Below are 19,766 nucleotides of genomic sequence, written 5' to 3' on the forward strand. Positions count from 1 at the left end.
CAGAGCATTATCGCATAAAACGTACCCAACATGCACGACATGAAATATTTATTTTAATTGTACAATGTTTTAATCAGTTTCCCGAAATAGCGCCGGTTTAATAAATTTTTTGTTCATAATGAATACGCAATATTACTAAAGTCCGGCCGCTCACAGGTTGCGTTTCTGACATCCTGTCAATTTCACCTTTTTCAGTTGTTAATTAATTAATTTGTTAACACGTTCGCTGCGGTACTTTACTCTGGTGCGTTACGAGGTTTTTTGACCTCGTACAAAACTTTACGTGGTGCGGTACGAGGTCAATTGACCTCGTAATTCTTGAAGTCTATCCTACTCACGAGGTCGATTGCCCTCGTGCCGCAGCGAACGTGTTAATAATTTTAACCCAAAATTAAAACGTTCATTCAATTCTTCTTTATGGCTTTCATTTGTGCTAACTGGGCACTGTTTATCTCGCCAGTGTCGAGTAGATGGAGGAGGCACGTAGGATGTAAGTAAGCATAATATCTCATTGACATTGACATTGACAGGTGTCAGAAACGCGATGTCTGAGCGGCTGGACTTTACTTACTTACTAACCGACGCTCCGCTGTTTCACCCGAATAGTTCTCATATCTCTCTCTGTTATACTGGGTGATAATGTAGCTTTCTATTGGTGAAAGAAATCTGAAAATTAGTATTTTAGTGTCGGTGCTTATTGCTAATAAACGATTAAGGCTTATCCCTTTATAATTTTACTTTAGATAAATCTATATTAATATTATAAAGCTGAAGAGTTTGTTTGTTTGCTTGAACGCGCTGATCTCAGGAACTTCTGGTCAGATTTGAAAAATTGTTAGATAGCCTATTTTTCGAGGAAGGCTATATATTACCCTTGTATTTCTACGAGAACGGGAACCACGCGGGTGAAACCGCGCGGCATCAGCTAGTATATGATAAAATATTTTATTATATTTCCACTGCTGGGGCTTTATTAACTCGTTAAATACTGGTACATTTTCTTGATACTGGTACGGTACATGCAATAATAAATATTTTAATAAAAAAAAATACAACCGACTTCAAAACCTCAAAACGTACCCACTAAACTAAAAAGCGAAAAATAACATCATAATATGTTCTACCTGCTGATCAGTATGAAGGCGGTGCTAAGCCGGTGATGTATTAATTCAAGCCATGTGAGCATATCTTAAAGATTTAGATTTTGCAGTGTTGTTTCATGTGGTCCTGTCAGAAATGGCTTAAATTAAGACAACACCGGCTAAGCACCGACTTCATACTGATCAGCAGGTAGAACATATTATGATGTTATTTTTCGCTTTTTAGTTTAGTGGGTACGTTTTGAGGTTTTGAAGTCGGTTGTATTTTTTTTTATTAAAATTTTTATTATTTTACAATTTTTAGTGTAAAATTTCATCTCAAACGAATACATCAGACCCCTAATGACAGTCACAACCCATCTTGATACAAAATTCTCAGCAATACAAATTAATCAAGCCCAAGCACAAGGTAGCTACCGTAATCCGTCAAGGGGTTCCCTTCATTGACCTTGGTCTTCATCATCAGACCCCTAATAACAGACACAACTCATCTAGGTAGAAAGTTGTCAGAAATACGAATTAATCAAGGCCAAACAAAAGGTAGTTACTGTAAACTGTTAAGGAGTTCCCTTAATTGTCCTTGGTCTTCATCACCAAACCCCTAAATGACAGTCACAACCTATCTATGTGGAAAGTTCTCATTAATACAAATTAATCAAGCCCAAACACAAGGTAACTGCTGTAAATCGCCAAGGAGTTCCCTCGTCTGTTTTATAACTCCATCATCAGATCGATTTTAAACCTTCATAATTTTGTATTTCTTAAAAGTACTAAATGGAAAAGTTTACGAACACACTAGACACCCATATAATTTTCGAAAGTTCCCCTCAATTTCTCCAGGATTCCATCATCAGATCTTGTCATGATGGCAATGGGACCAAATGGGGACAATACCGTTTCAAACAAAAAAATAATTTTTGAAATCGGTCCAGGCGTCTTTGAGTAATCGGTGTACATACATCAAAAAAAAAAAAAAATACCGACCGAATTGAGAACCTCCTCCTTTTTGAAGTCGGTTAATAACTTGGTAAAATGTTCATTTAAATTGCATAATGATTTAATCATTTTGTCAAAGTCGATGTTGTGTTTCTTGTGTAGAATGTTGTTTAATATCGCATTCGTAATGTTACTAAAGCTTTATATATTACTAGAGTTCATATTATTCTAATTGCATTGTTTAAATTAATTATGAGATCGTTTACCTATGGCTGTATTCAATTATTATTAGTACAATATTTGGCGGCCTTTTGGTTTCCCCGGCTGGGCTGATTGAGGTTTTCTTAATTGGTCCAGGTCTGGCTGGTGAGAGGCCGCCAAGCGATTCAGCGTTCCGGTACGATGTCGTGTAGAACTGAAAGGAGTGTGGATTTTCATTCTCCTCCTAACAAGTAAACCCGCTTTCATCTTAGATTACATCATCGCTTACCATCAGGTGATATTGTAGTCAAGGGCTAAGTTGTAAAGAATAAAAAAAAACAATACTGATTTGACTCACCGTACAAGACTATGTATTAATATTAAGAATTCTTAAGGGCGAATTTTAAATGTGATTTTATACATACATGCAAAAAACTCTCTGTTACCATAAATTTCACATTGGTCCAACTAAAATTAGTGGTTTAAATAAAGTTAGTATTTAGATAAATTGTTAGACCTGACTAATTAGTTCATTTTCGTAAAGCGCGTTAACTCGAATAAGCACCTGTGTCCACTAAAACTTTATTGAATTAACTAGTTAAATTATTTGTGTGAAATTTCATAGTTCAAATAAATACGACAGTTGAAAGTGGTGGTTTATTTCAATTAACTATTACACCTGATTGGTCTGGTTTCGTCTCAGACCAATTATTGTATAGGACCTGCCTCGCTAGACGTTACTTTTCTGTCAAAGTATATGATCAACGATCTAATGCGATTATAAAAACTGTCTCTATAGAATCGACGTTAAATAGTTGTAATCGTGTTCGTCGGTTCACGAGCTCCGTTAAAATACCTTTTTGTGGAATTGAATTGTGTAAAAAACGGGCAAAAACTTCTAGTTTAGTATGAGATATATACCAAATCTAAGCTCGTTTTCTTCAGAAAATGACAGACTATTTTGTTCGTGACTATGAGTGCGATACAGGTCCTTCTATAATTGGTCTGAGGGTTTCGTAAATAGATTTTATGGTTGTGTGTAAACGGCATTTTTATAGCAATACTAGCTGATGCCGCGTGGTCTCACTCGCGTGGTTCCCGTTGCCGTAGGAATACGGGGATAATATATAGCTAATAGTCTTCCTCGATAAACTGGCTATCTAACACAGAAATAATTTTTCAAATCGGACCAATAGTTCCTGAGATAAGCGCGTTCAATCATTCAAACAATCTTTTCAGTTTTATATATTATAGCAATATTTACCAACCAGATATAAAATACCTGACGCTATGTGAAAAACCCATGGTGAAAAACTATCCTTTATACACAGGGCAACACTCCGCAAGGAAGTATGAAGCACACCATAAAAAGTGCCGTCATAAAAAGTTCAATATGAGACGTAGGCGCCAGTAATTACACCGGCAACCATAGCTTCAGGCCTTGCATTGATAATTTGCATTTGGCATTAATAATTTTATTTTTATCTAAATAAAATTATTAATGATAGCCTCAATGACAAAGTACCTATTACTGCTATTTTTCTAGACATGACCAAGGCGTTTGACTTCGTTAATCACAATATCTTATTAAATAAATTAGAAAGATATGGTATAAGGGGAACAGCTCATCAATGGGTAAAATCATATCTAAATGGTAGGACTGTATGTACACAAATTAGCAAACTAGAAAATAATATTAAGATGATTTATAATTCAACATACAAATATAATAAAAAGGGAGTACCGCAGGGCAGCATTCTAGGACCATTTCTTTTCTTGGCCTACATAAACGATATCACGGCGGCAACAAGTCACCCGTGCGTATTGTTTGCAGATGATACAACCATATTAGTGAGATGTCATAATGTTAATAGGTATGAACAAGAAATAAACGGCGTATTACAAAATATAATAACTTGGCTAAATGAAAATAACTTGCAGGTTAATATAAATAAAACGAAAATTATGCAATTTAATTATTATAATTCAAAAACAGTCCCAGTTGATGTTAAATATAATGATATTAAAATAGGAGAAGATGACACAATGAAATTTTTAGGATTAGTTTATGACAAAACAATGAATTGGAAATTTCATATTGACTACATTTGCACAAAATTGGCCAAATTTGTTTATGCGCTCAGACGTCTTACGCAGACTATTTCCATCGATGTAGCTTTAAGTGCATATCACGGACACGTATCGTCTGTGCTGTCATACGGTTTAATACTCTGGGGTAACTCTGTAGACTTTATTAGAGCATTCCGACTTCAAAAAAAATGCATTCGAGCTATGTGTAAAGCAGGGCCATTAGATAGCTGTAAACCTCTTTTTAAGCAATTGAACATTCTTCCACTGCCTTGTATGTACATACGAGATGTTTGTATTTTTGTTAAGCGCCATCCAAAATATTTTCAGCGAAGAGGTGAAGGCACGGTCAATAAGTCGGTCAGACACGGTAACAAGTTGGTGCTCTCAAAAGTATGTACTGGTAGTTATATGAAAAGTGCATACTGTATGGCTGTAAAAATATTTAATAAATTACCAGATGACATTCAAAAGTTAAGCTTGCCCCATTTTAAAATAAAATTGAATAAATGGCTTATTGATAAGGGCTACTACGACATTAAGGAATAGTTGACTTAATTTTTAATGACATACTCGTACTTACTTTTAATTCCAATTATTGTATTATATTGTAATTGTAACTTTTCTTTTCTTTTTTTTTCATTTAATTTGGGGACTATTTGTGTTATTTTTATTTTATAATTTTATTTAATTTAATTTAGTTATTGTGACTGATTGTATTTATATTTTTCTTAATTTTATTTCACTGTTTGTATTTTTTTCTTTTTCACCATGTATTTGCACACTATTAATTTGGTTGAATGCTGTAAGGAACGGTAATTCTTGCAAATAAACGATATTATTATTATTATTATTGCATTCGGTAAAGTTACAGTTAGTTTTTCAAGAAAAGCTCTACAACTTCAATTTTGTTTTTGGTAATTTAAATAAAGTTTTAGTTAAGACAATTTCATTTACTTCAACGATATTGTCTACAAAATCACCACTAAAAGCGATTTAAAATCTCACCTGATGGATGGTAAGTGATGATGCAATCTCAGATGGAAGCGGGCTAACTTGTTAGGGGTAGGATGAAATCCACACTTCTTTCGGTTTCTACACGACATCGTACCGGAACGCTAAATCGCTTGGCGGTACGTCTTTGTCGGTACTAATATTATAAACGCGAAATTGTATGTATGTTTGGATGTACGTTTGTTTGGATGATTGTTACTCTTTAACGTCGCTACTATTGAAGCGATTTGGCTGAAATTTGGAATGGAAGTAGACTCTGGATTAACACAGGCTCCTTTTTATCCCGAAAAATCCATGGTATCCCGAGATTTGCGAAAGCTGATGATTTTGATATTAGAATTGGTATTAAGGTTTATTATAGCCTGGATTAACACATAGGCTTCTTTTTATCCTGAAAAAATCCATGGTTCCCGAGGGATTTCTGAAAAAGTAAATTCCACGCGGACGAAGTCGCGAGCGTCCGCTAGTTAATCTATAAACGTTAACAATCCAATCATCGCATATTGTTACTCTACAATAAGCGTGTATGGTAAATCAAACTGAAATCCGTTTTAGTTTTTTTTAATTGCTAAAAACGACATGTGATTGGATGATCACTTAGCACAAGTGGCTAGTGAAAATTTAAGCGTTTTTATACAATCGAAAAATTGAAATCAGTTTTTTTTGAGCACGAACTAAAATTGATGGTTAGTTTATAGTTTAAATATTTTAACAACATGTGTACACACACGTTTGAATATGTAAAACGAATCGTAAAATTTTAGTAACTATGGATTTGTTTTCGTAGGTAAAAATAAATGCAGTCCAATTCAATTTCGATGCCAATTCCCACTGTTTTTTTGACAAACAAAACTTTTTATTCCATCGACGCTTTTTTAGGGTTAACTCTAATTTTCTTTTCGTAATAGGTACCTATGTGTAGCGAAGTTGTAAATATTTTAGTTATAATGGAGTCTCTACACTATCTGACTCTATCCAATCGTAATCGGATTTCGATAATACAGTACACCTTTATACACGTAAAGATGCCATAATAATTGTGTTACTAATTATTATAGAAGATTTTGTCACTCGCAGTAAAAACGAAGAAAACGACTGTTAATGTTTACCTTTTTTGTAGTTGTTTTTGGTAGTTAATGATTATATTTCAAACAAAGCTGTTATTGACCGGAGCTATTTTTTAATTAAATATCTTGCCAAATTCCAGAAGAAGCCGAACTCAGGGTATAAGCCTTGAATTTGCAAATCGCGCATAAAATATTCTTATGTGTGACATAAAAAAAACCTAATAAATAACAGTAAAAGAATGCAAAATCATATAATATTTACATTCATTTACAGAAAGTCGTATAAAAGCTGTGAATCGGCTTCGATGCTGTAACCTCTCACATGTGTTATTGAATTATAGTACTTATGCTTGTTACAATAAAGTATATGGCCGCCCGGCTATTGGGGCGTGTGTACGGAACATAATTTTTCCATTTATTTGGCGCATTCGTGCTTATGGGTAGTTGAAAATTCGTATTTTTATGACCGCTACGGCTCGACGCCTGTGAATTTTATATGCCTTAAATGGTAACCGATGTGGTGACGTCTATAATTTTAAAGTATAATCCAAATAATGTAAACTATTTTCTTGTTCTGTATTTATTCGTAATAATTGATTGATAATATTTTGTATATTATAAACGCGAAAGTTTGTATGGATGTTTGTATGGATGTTTGTCACTCTTTTACGCCGACGAATTTCAATTCCACGCAGACGAATGTGCGGGCGTCCGCTAGTGTTTTGTATAATAACTCGTAGACTGGCAATAAAACCTGCTGTTTGTACCTGATATTTAATACACAGGAAAACCATATGTGGTTTATATTGCACTATGTTTAGGCTTAATTATTTAATTACTAGCTGACGCTGCGGCGTTTCACCCGCGTGGTTCCCGTAGGAATACGGGGATAATATATAGCCTATAGCTTTCTCAATAATTGGGCTATCTAAGACTGAAAGATTTTTTGAAATCGGGCCAGTAGTACTTGAAATAAACGCGTTCAAACAAACAATCTCTTCAGCTTTATGTATATTTTATGTAGAATAATTATTTACTGAAAGAATTATTAATTAAAATATATTAAATTCGGTTTTATTATGTATTTTTACGTTTCTTTTCAAGCCAAGCTTAAAACCTGCACCTTACTTAGTTATATCGACCATCGAAGACTGTCTGTAAATAAATTAATCGATTTGTTTGAATAACAAGAATGCTCAAATTAGCTTAGATTTAAATCATTTTTAGTCTCATTTTGAACTTGGGATTACAGTATTGATTATGATGAAAAACCCTTTAAAAATAGTCCATTACAAGTATCCATATCAGAGGCGGCCCTTTGTTAGAAAATGGTCGGCGAACCACTTAAGTTTTAATTAAATTTTCAACATCCTTGGATTACTGAGAACTATAAATGAGTCCGGTACTTAAAAATTGTTTAAAGGAGCACCCACACTGTATAATTAGAACTCTTTGTGACACAGTTTGACCGGGGAGGCTGTGATCTAGCTTGAGCTTAAGGTTATTATAGGATGCGCGCTACGAGATATCGCGGCGAGAGTTACATTGTCAACCAATAGCTATTTAGGTGGCCTAGCCTGGGCCTAGGCCTCCAATCTGTAGGCCTAGGATGCGCGCCACGTGATATGGTGACGAGAGACATTGTCAACCAATAGCGGCAAAATTTAATTATCGCTCGCTGTTTTATCGTGATGGGACGAATGAGAGAAAGATATTTTCGATTCCCTGATCGGTCAATAATATGGTGGAAACTCAAACAGCTGACTGGTTACTTTAATGCAACTCCTATGAGAAATGTATTAAAAAAACGGATTGGTAGGAAAAAAATGCGTAAAATTGAATGAATGAATTTTGATTTTCTTTTTATTCTTTACAAGTTAGCCCTTGACTACAATCTCACCTGATGGTGAGTGTGAGAGAAGTGATGATGCAGTCTAAGATGGAAGCAGGCTAACTTGTTAGGAAGAGGATGAAAATCCACACCCCTTTCGGTTTCTACACGGCATCATACCGGAACGTTAAATCGCTTGGCGGTACGTCTTTGTCGGTAGGGTGGTAACTAGCCACGGCCGAAGCCTCCCACCAGCCAGACCTGGACAACTTAGGAAAATCTCAATCTGCCCAGCCGGGGATCGAACCCAGGACCTCCGTCTTGTAAATCCACCGCGCATACCACTGCGCCACGGAGGCCGTCGAAATTGATAATTTATGCAAATTGAATATTTCATTACGTTGTAGGTACGTAATAGTGAACACTTGACTGCTATTTACGTTTCTTTCTACGCACTAAAGCTCAAAATACGCCGACCATTTCGCCAAGTGTGAACACTCCCTTAGTTTAGAATTTACATTTTACTTCGTGCTCCTATTTAACGACGTCTAGTCTAGTTATTATGAACTTTTCCAATATTTCACGTCAATAAACACCAGCTGTATTCTGTAAACTAAAAGAACAACGTTGCTTCAACGTTGACGTTTAAATAAAGCACGTTAGACGTATTCTTCATTAATATTCAGTACCCATTATGTTTATGGAAAGGCTGTCAATTCTAAATATGCCTTTCGAGCCTGTACTATGTGTACTAATATTATAAAGCTGAACAGTTTGTTTGTTTGCTTGAACGCGCTAATCTCAGGAACTACTTGTCCGATTTGAATAATTCTTTCGGTGTTAAATAGCCCATTTATCGAGGAAGGCTATATTATCCCCGTATTCCTACGGGAACGTGAACCACGCGGGTGAAACCGCGCGGTGTCTGCTAATCACGGATATAAGAAGTAAACGCCAACTTTTTTCTGTTCCCATATCGATATTACTAACTGACAGACTTGACTTTTGCTAAGTCTGCCTGTAAAGTGGGTTTTGTCGATTTTCTTAGTGTTGAAATCCGGCTAAAAGTTATTTTATTATCCATCGGTAGAGTAGTACTATCTTCTGGCTTAAAGGTATCTGTTATACAACCTCTATAGTTGCGTTGTGCTTGAAATATGTTATATACAAAATTGCTTTGAAGGTATCGCCTTTTACTAATCTTAACATAAAGTATAACTGTCTCGTAAAACTAGTGGCTATTCCACGGTGGACTTAGCCCGGGCTAGAAGTGAAACAAAAACTAAAACTAGACAACTTAGACTTAAGTCTTAAGTACAGAGTACCTACTTTTTGTGCCTTGAAGATACATAAGCTGTCTTTCAGAGCTTAAAATCTCTCGAATTTCGCAAACTGCCGTTTCACCACATGTTATGCATTACAAATACTTTTAACTTTATAAAACTTTATTAGTAGTAAAATTGCGTGAATTGAAATTTTACGTTTACAAGTTAAAGCCTTCGTCGCCCTGGAGATATTTAAACGAGAAACTAATTCTTTTGGTATCGAATTTACACTTTATTTCAAGCTTTAGTTTGACAAAGTCTCTTGGATATTATAAACTTATCCAATATTTCATGACAATAAACACCGGGTATTCTATAAATCAAAACAACAATTTCTCGTTCATCGCTGACACAGCGCTGAAGGGGATTATGTCTAAAACAAAATCTAATTTAACTTTTTGCGAAATAATTCGCTCATTATTTTTAAATGTGGTTTTTAATTTTATTTCAGAAACTGAGTTTCATTTAAGGGCATTTCTAACAGCAATTTCGTTTTGTAATTGTACAATTACCTACAATTCATTATTATCAACCCATATTCGGCTCACTGCTGAGCTCGAGTCTCCTCTCAGAATGAGAGGGATTAGGCCAATAGTCCACCACGCTGGCCCAATGCGGATTGGCACACTTCACACACGCAGAGAATTAAGATCTCTGGTATGCAGGTTTCCTAATCAAAAAAAATCAAAATCAAAAATCATTTATTTCAAGTAGGCTCAATTTACAAGCACTTTTGACACGTCAGTTGACTATTTGTAAAGATTCTACCACCGGTTCGGAAGGCAGGTTCTGCTGAGAAGATACCGGCAAGAAACTCAACAGTTGCTCTTTTGAAAAAGTCATACAGTATTATAATTTACAATTGATAACAATTACTATTAATTTACATTGCATCTTTATCATTAAGGAACTCATCAATGTTGTAGTACCCTCGACTAAGTAAATGTTTTTTAACACATTGCTTAAAGCTATCCTCACGATGTTTTCCTTCACCGGTTGAGATACGTTCTACCTACAATTACGAAAACGATTTAATGAATATTAATTAAAATGTGATAAAGTGAAGAAGTATAAATAAACAAATATAAATAAAGTCTGTAGTTTTTTCCCCACCGCTGAAAGCGAAAAAAGGACTCGTATATAACCATTTATTCTTTCTATCATCTAATCTACCAAATCACATCAATTCCAATGACGCTTTAGTAACTGCAAATTTAGCATCCCGGGCTCCCCTACTATAATAAATCTATGTCTGAATTAAATTAAAAATGTAATGTGCTTTCGTATATGTAGCACACGCCTCAGTGACAGTGAGGTCATAAAGTTCATAAACTTGTTGCTATATACTGCACAACCAGTGAAGCCGTGGCGCTATTATTTTCCCAGTTTTCCTCATTTCCCGGAGCTTTATTTATTTCGCCATCGTCGTCGGTCGGGGCGGGAAATCGCTCAAATTGCTTTATCTAGAGTTCGTCGCGTTTCGAGTACAACTACATTATTATCAGGCATCTATTCTATGGAAGTCGAATTACATTATTTCGAGAAAAGGCTTTGGCGCTCTCAATCCCTATTATTGTTAACTAGCGGACGCCCGCGGCTTCGTCCGCGTGGAATTCAGTTTTTCACAAATCCCGGTGGAACCATGGATTTTTTCGGGATGAAAAGTAGCCTATGTGTTGATCCAGAGTAAAATCTATTTATATTCCAAATTTCAGCCAAATCGCTTCAGTAGCCGCAGCGTAAAAGAGGAACAAACATACTTACACACTTACACACAAATTTTCGCCTTTATAATATTAGTGTGATAATGTGATTGTAAGACCCAGAGAGTGGATCCGTAATAATATAGCATTTGCTAAGCTAAATTTCGTTTATTTATACACTAATAAAGAGAAATTATGAGAAAAAGATGTTTGTTTGCGTTTAATAGATTTTGGAAGTACTTGACCAATTTTGAAATATGCCACGTGTATTGCCACGTTGACGGGTAGGTACTACGGGGATGAATCCGCGTGGCGTCTACTAGTAATTAAAAGAAAATACATCTAACACCATAGCTCGATCCACCCAGATATTGTTTTCCTTTTATCTCTCTGTGCAGAAACAAATTTAAATAAACACATAGATAAGACAGCTTAAACAAGCTGCAGAAAAACAAAAATACTATGCAGAAAAAATGTTAATAAAACTTGTTATATATTTTTTTTCTTTTTGTTGCAGGTACATTTTAAGCTCATTGAAAGTTATGATTCTCTAGTCTATGATTCTCTCGAAAATACACGTCTTTTTTTTTTTTAAATTGAACTAGCGTGAAATTTAGTTTTTCACAAATCCCTCGGGAACCATTGATTTTTCCGGGGTAAAAAGGAGCCTATGTGTTAATCTAGAGTAAAACCTATTTCCATTGCAAATTTCAGCCATATCGGTTCAGTAGTTGCGGCGTTAAAGAGTAACAAACATCCATACAAACTTTCGCGTTAATAATATTAGTAGGATAAGCTCGCGTTTGACCACGATCTCACTTGATGGTAAGTGTAGATGTGGCCTAAGGTAGCTTGCCTAGAAGATGCCTAAACTTACTTCATAAAGATGCCCAGGTTGTAAGAATTAGTAAACAATGACTTCGGTAAAGTGTTCCGTACCCTAGCCATGCGAATAAGAAACGAAAAAGCAAATCGCTTCGCACGAGTTATAGGAGTCAATGACATAGGGATGGAAACCGACCCGGTGTCTTTCAGTGCGATAATAATAATAAAAATAATAATAATATCGTTTATTTGCAAGAATTAACCGTTCCTTACAGCATTCAACCAAATTAATAGTGTGCAAATACATGATAAAAAAGAAAAAAAAATACAAACAGTGAAATAAAATTAAGAAAAATATAAATACAATTAGTCACAATAACTAAATTAAATTAAATAAAATTATAAAATAAAAATAACACAAATAGTCATAATCACCAAATTAAATGAATGTGATGTTGTGATGGTAAAAATGTTCTAAAATATTTCACATTTTTTTTTAATGTCCAATGTTTTTTATCATTTCTAAAAAGTACGGTCGAGTGTCACGCGATATTAAAAATTTACAACATGTTTATCGTCGACCGGCGGAGGGGTTAGATTAGATTCGGACATTTCCATTCCAAGACATTTTAATTTATATTGTTTTCACAGGCCAACGTTTTCAAATTCTTTCAAATACAAATGTTTAGCTAGTTTATTTAACGTAGACTTAGTTAGTATGAGAGCCGTGATAGCCCAGTGGATATGACCTCTGCCTCCGATTCCGGAGGGTGTGGGTTCGTATCCGGTCCGGGGCATGCAACTCCAACTTTTCAGTTGTGTGCATTTTAAGAAATTAAATATCACGTGTCTCAAACGGTGAAGGAAAACATCGTAAGAAAACCTGCATACCAGAGAATTTTCTTCATTCTATGCGTGTGTGAAGTCTGCCAATCCGCATTGAGCCAGCGTGGTGGACTATTGGCCTAACCCCTCTCATTATGAGAGGAGACTCGAGCTCAGCAGTTAGCCGAATATGGGTTGGTAATGAGGCTTAGTTAACTAGGGAGAGCTTGATTTACAAGTGTCGCTGGCTGGCTTGCGATAGCTTAAAGGCTTAGTTCTAGGACTTCAGATCGACAATTTTATAGATACTTCCATTCCGATGTTGGTAGGTAGGTTCGATGTAATTTTTGGTTTTTACTCTACACTTTTGAAGTCAGTTGAACTTGTTTTTAAAGATTTTATTATACATCACCAATCCAAACCAACCAAAAACCCAAATAACCAAAACAGGTGTTGGGTATCGGTATACCTAATTTGATTATTTGCCGTATGACGTAGGTAAAACCTATCTACCTTCAAAGTTTAATTTCACTTATAGACCCAAATAATTAAATATAGTATACTCGTAATAGAGACGCACGGAAGTGCGTCAGCCAAATAAGAAAGGACGATTGACAAAGCGACAAGGTATCTTTACACGAACCATTTGAGGCCACTTTGTCTATTTAATAACTCAAAATCTCTATACCATGAAAACATGAAATTTAGTTTACATATTAAATCCCGTAAGATAATATAGAATACAGAATTTCATATACATAGATGATACACTGTGTTTAGATCGACTGTTATATTGTTCCTAGTCACGAATACCGTAAAATTTTTCCATTTTCTTTCTAACAATATTTTTGATTGAGATTTTCTTTTGTGAAAATGCAATTTTAAAGTAGCGCTTTACTAGATCCACAGTTGTTGTGGCTTCTATGTGATATGTTGGGTTCGATTTCTGCCAGTTGATGTTGTTTTACATAGCATACATGAACGAAAAGGAGTTGTTGTTAAGCTAAAAAGAGTCGTGACTAATTAACGAGACAAAGCTTTTTGGTCATAGCTTATTTGTAAATGTAAAACACACCTCACAAACGAAAAATATAATATAAAGACAATCCAGTATCAATAAATACCAATTTGAAACTGTATTCAAAGTTCTTTCTTTGTAATTAAGTAACTCGTAACTTTTTTCAACTTGTAACGATGAAAATGGGATAGAAAAATAAATCGTAAACTTTAATATTATTATTTTTAATTATTCTCTCGTTTATCAATTTATTCTTTTTTAATTTTTAACAATCTTACTAAAATATAAAACACTATTAAAAATCTGCGGCGCTGCGGGACATGTGAGTGCCCAAGCAACTGATGGTCAGGGCTCCAGAGTGAGGAACAATACGAGCCGTCTCAAAAATCACTACTTTCTGTATCCAAACCCTTAATCCAGCAGTTAAGCGAAAGCCTCTTAAGGTCTAGGTCGAAGCTTATTGCTGTAAGACCAAAACGACTATCGAAACTAATAGTTGAGTCCTCATGGGCAAGGTCCAAGTTTTTAAACAAATATAACTTATACAAAGGTCCAGAATTCCAAAATTAAAAATTTTGGGAATTCTAGGTCCAAAATTTGGGAACTTAGTACAAGTTACGACCCAAAGGCTTATGTATGATAATAATAATGAACACTTTGTATCTGAAAATTGGAGTTTCAGCGAAACTTCGCTCTTACAAGTTATGTTTAAGTCTTACGTTAACCTAAATGTGTTTTGAGGTCACAAGATATTTAAAGCTAGAGTGGGGGGTTGATTCCCAGCACAAGACAATTTCATAATTCCCAATTTATTCGTGTCTGGTAAAGAAGACGAAAGCTCCCACAATAAGAGTGCCCACAGACATACAATTTGTTAGTTGGACGATTTAGTTGAAGAAGAGTCTTAGTCGAGGTTTGTCGAGGAAGTGCTTTGTATACTGAGCCTACTTGAATTACATGAATTTTTGATATTTTTTAAAGATGTGCGAGGTCTCATATATGACTATACCTATTAGTGGCTGAGTAATGCCACATAATCGGCCAACTTGCTATCTTATGTCTGCGGGAGCTCTAACTAAACGGTGCGTTGGTTAATCTTCTTGTTGAATGTCCTACTACTTCCAAGCTAATACTTACAAGTAATAGTTCTTCTGCAATGTCTATCTTAAGACTGCATCGTCACTTAACATAAGGTGATATTGCAGTGAAGGGTTAACTTGAAAGGAATAGAAAAATCTTTTTTGTCTTATCCTTAAATTTAAAGAAAATGCTCAATATATTATTATTTGCTTTCATAATGAAATATTTAAGAAATTCCCCATTTTCTGTAAAGAATTCTGTATTTTGTATTTCACATTCCTTAAAATTGTTTATGAAATTAAAAAAGCGAGCAAAACAACAAGTTGTTATTACCAACTGTTTAAAAAGTCTGGCGGTGTTATTCTGTTTTAAATTAGTAACATGAAAGTTGCGAAACCACCAACGAAGCACAATTACGGTCTGGAAACAACCTTCCTCTTCGACAGTACGAATGCCGCCTCACTGACTTCGGAGATGACAAAGCTTTTTTGTCTCTAAGTTTACACTAGCGGACCCGATCAAGCTTCGCTTTGACTCATTTTCTACCCCTATCCTATTCTACTCCCACCCTACACCTACACTACCCTACCCTACACCTAAACTACCCTACCCTACCCTACCCAAATTATAAACATCTAACACATCAATAGTTTTTTACGCGATGTAAACAATATTTTAGGCTTTTTTTGTTACATTATTGGATTTTTTGAAAGCATCCCTGTTTTTTTTACTATACCACTATAAAACTTAGAGTTAGTGTAGCTTCTCAACAGTGAAAGAATTTTTCAAATCGGTTCAGTAGTTTCAGTGCCTAATTAATAATACATGCTGACTGGGCTGATTGATGTTTTCTTGATTTTTCTAAGTCTGGCTGGTGGGAGGCTTCGGCCGTGGTTACCACCCTACCGGCAACGACGTACCGCCAAGCGATTTAGCGTTCCGGTACGATGTCGTGTAGAAACCGAAAGGGGTGTGGATTTTTATCCTCCTCCTAACAATTTAGCCCGCTTCCGTCTTAGATTCCGTCATCACTTACCAACAGGTGAGCTTGTAGTCAAGGGATAACTTGTAAAGAATAAAAAAATGGAGAGAGGCGTAACCAGAGAGGTGTAACTAGTGGGCTACTAAAACATACACTGACAGTCATAATATCCTTGTACGCTTTCGTAGTTCCATGTGTTCGACCAAGTTTATTGCAGAACCGAAGTTCGCGATAAAACTTCCATCCCTCTGAAAATACGAGTTCTGGAGTTTATGGGCAGCCTTTGATTTGATTGAGCCGTGTGGGGATTATTTAGTATTTCGTAGAAAGTGGATCAGCTAAGAGATTTGAGACGCAAGTTATGCTTTTAATGGAAAACTTTCAAGGCGAGATTGTATCAAGATTTCATTGATTTGTAAGTGATGGCTTATTTTGTTTCAAAAGGGTATATTGTGTTTATTTTAATAATTTTGTTAGGAATGTTACCATTATGATGATTAACGGCCCAATACATGTCAAGGCTTTGCTACTCATAGGAGAGGGGATATGGAGCTTATACCCACAATGCTCCACTTCGGGTTGGCGGGTTAAGAACATACTATGAGCTAAATTATTCAAGTATTAGATAGTGTTATCATTCATATCTGGTACATTGCATCCTAGGAATTATAACATTACACCCAAAGGTTTAACAAATCTGCAGAAATAGAAAACACGCATCAATAATAATTTCTCATAAAATCTGTAAGTTGAAAGTTAATCTTAATTCAATAAGTTACAGGTATATTATAAGAATGAACTAATTTTAATTGATAGCCGTGATAGCCCAGTGGATATGACCTCTGCCTCCGATTCTGGAGGGTGTGGGTTCGAATCCGGTCCGGGGCATGCACCTCCAACTTCTCAGTTGTGTGCAATTTAAGAAATTAAATATCACGTGTCTCAAACGGTAAAGGAAAAACATCGTGAAACCTACGGACTATTGGGCTAACTCCTCTCATTTTGAGAGGAGACTCGAGCTCAGCAGTGAGCCGAATATGGGTTGATAATGAATGAATGAATGAAACTAATTTATATTATAAACTAGTTGCCCCGAAAACTATGGCAGCCGCTAGGCGGAAGCTTTATTACACATTCACAGCTGCTGTGTAAATATTTAGTAGAACCTTATAATATTCCGACGACATACGGCACGAGGCTTAATTATGTAGCATATTGTGACTAAAGTAATTTGGTAACTTACATTTTAATATAGAATGAATATGTAATATAGGGCACAAAGTAAATTCTTAAAGTAGAAACATACATAATTAAATTAATTTAAAAGCCTCAATAGCTCAACGGTAAGAGCGGTTGGACTCATCACCGAGGGGTGGTGGTTCAATCCTCACCCCGTTGGTCTATTGTTGTACCCACTCCTAGCACAGTCTTTCCCGACTAGCTGGAGGGGAATGGGAATATTGGTCATATTATAAAAAATATGGCAAATATTCTTTGTAAAAAAAAGAAAAGAAAAAAAATATTCTACTAATAAGTTAGATTCTTTCGTTATCAACCCATATTCCGCACTTTTCTGAGTCTCAGAATGAGAGGGGTTAGGCCAATAGTCCATCACGCTGGCCCAATGCGGATTGACAGACTTTACACACACAGAACTAAGAAAATTCTCTGTTATGCAGGCTTCTTACGATGTTTTTCCTCACCGTTTGAGTCACGTGATATTAAATTCTTAAAATGCACACAACTGAAAATTTGGAGGTGCATGCCCCGGACCGGATTCGAACCCACACCCTCCGGAATCGGAGACAGAAGTCATATAGGTAAGATTAGTTGTTGTGTAATATAAAGTAGAACCTAAAGAATGTCATCATCATGGATGGACGTCCACTGCAGGACATAGGCCTTTTGTAGGGACTTCCAAACATCACGATCCTGAGCCACCTGTATCCAACGAATACCTGCGACTCGCTTGATGTCGTCGGTCCACCTAGTAGGGGGTCGACCAACACTTCTGGACTGGGACGGACTTGGCATCAAAATCAATGGTGACGTGTACATCACAGCGTTTCGCGGACGATGTAGTCATCATGGCAGATATGACCTTAGCACCATGCTCACCTCAGCAGAGTTTCTCAACAGGTGAGCCTGAAAATTAACATGGCCCAAACTAAAATAATGTATGTAGTACAGATATTTAATACTAGCGGATGCCCGCGACTGCGTCCATGTGGAATTCAGTTTTCATATATCCTGCTGGAACCGTGGATTTTTCCGGGATGAAAAGTAGCTTATGTGTTAATTCAGAGTAAAATCTATTTCCATCCAAATTTCAGCCAAATCGCTTCAGTAGCCGCAGCGTAAAAGAGGAACAAACATACTTACACACAAACTTTCGCCTTTATAATATTAGTAGTATGTTAGTAGGATGTAGGTAGGTACATTGTTTGACCTACCCATTCTATGTCGCATTTCGTAAACGACCACTTAGGCAAATGGCTCTATTTGAGTCCCATTTTGTGCTCGATTGTGATATTGTATATAAACCTATACTCAGTGAGGATATTACCTATCTAATGGCCTACATGGCTTCAGATCATGGGTTCGAGTCCTGTGTCGGGATATAAAATATCGACTTTTTTATTCTGTCTTACAAATAGGATAAGCCTTGTAGTACGCCGAATAATTGCATTTAATTTTATTATGATGTTATAAATCACAGAACATAAAGCACATAAGCTGTTATAAATAGAAACCATTTATATGGTTTACATTTTCATTATTATTGGAAACTTAAGCTAACTTATCCTAACTGCTATTATACACAGGGTGTCCCATAATTAATGGATAAAACGTAAATAGTAGATACACCACCTAATTATCTAAAACTTAATTACAGAAGCTACAGCATTGAAAAAATTGATTCAAGATAGAAAAAAATTAAGAATCCGAAAAAAAAAATACTTTGTCACCCTAGGGATGTTTTAGAAAACTATTCAAATCACTTTTAGATAATTAGGTGGTGTATCTACCATTTGTGTTTTATCCATTAATTACGGGACACCCTGTATAAATAATGCCTACAAAGAAAAGTTGCTAAAAATACTAGATGCATTACAGCTTTGGACAGCCATTAAAAACAATGGGGATGATGACTAGGTTTGAATATATTGATTTTTATGATACATTCGGGTAAATAAGGTCAATGTTAACTAATTTATACATAAAAAACACAGATTGTCTGGATAAGATTATAATATTTCAAAATCTATTAAAAATCTTTTATCGTAATTAGATGAAAATTCATACACTTTTAGCTTTCTTACATTAAATGTGACATTTTTCAATATTTGAACTATATACGTAAATGCACAAATAACAAAGATATTAGTAATTTTTTTGAACGCAACAAATCTAACGATCATTATGGACCTACGACGTCATTAAAATGGTACCATTTTGTATGGGGCGTTTTTCAGGGATCCGCGGCAGCGCAAATCTAACCCTTTAAATCCCTGTAGCTCCGAAAGTAATGATCGCAGATACCCTGTTACTTTTACAAAATTGCTTTACTATTAGCGTACTCTTAAATTATATAAAATTTAAAAAACTGTCATCATCCCTATTTAGGGGTTTTGGAAAACTAACCAAATCAGTTTTAGATAATTAGGTGGTGTATCTACGATTTGTGTTTTATCAATTAATTATATTATTATATCCTGTATAAATCATGCCTACAAAAACATGATTTTTTATAGAAAAGTTGCTAAAAAT

The 19,766-nt window shown here is 35.4% G+C and overlaps 1 protein-coding gene across 2 annotated transcripts in view; it reads left to right on the forward strand.

Annotated features, from left to right (window-relative positions):
* LOC112048897 (pseudouridylate synthase RPUSD2) overlaps positions 1-19,766 on the forward strand; it is a 505,733-nt gene that overhangs the window by 47,695 nt on the left and 438,272 nt on the right. The gene's annotated exons all lie outside the window — the stretch shown is intronic.

Source organism: Bicyclus anynana, chromosome 3 (assembly GCF_947172395.1).
Source record: "Bicyclus anynana chromosome 3, ilBicAnyn1.1, whole genome shotgun sequence".
In the NCBI taxonomy this organism is placed as follows: domain Eukaryota; kingdom Metazoa; phylum Arthropoda; class Insecta; order Lepidoptera; family Nymphalidae; genus Bicyclus; species Bicyclus anynana.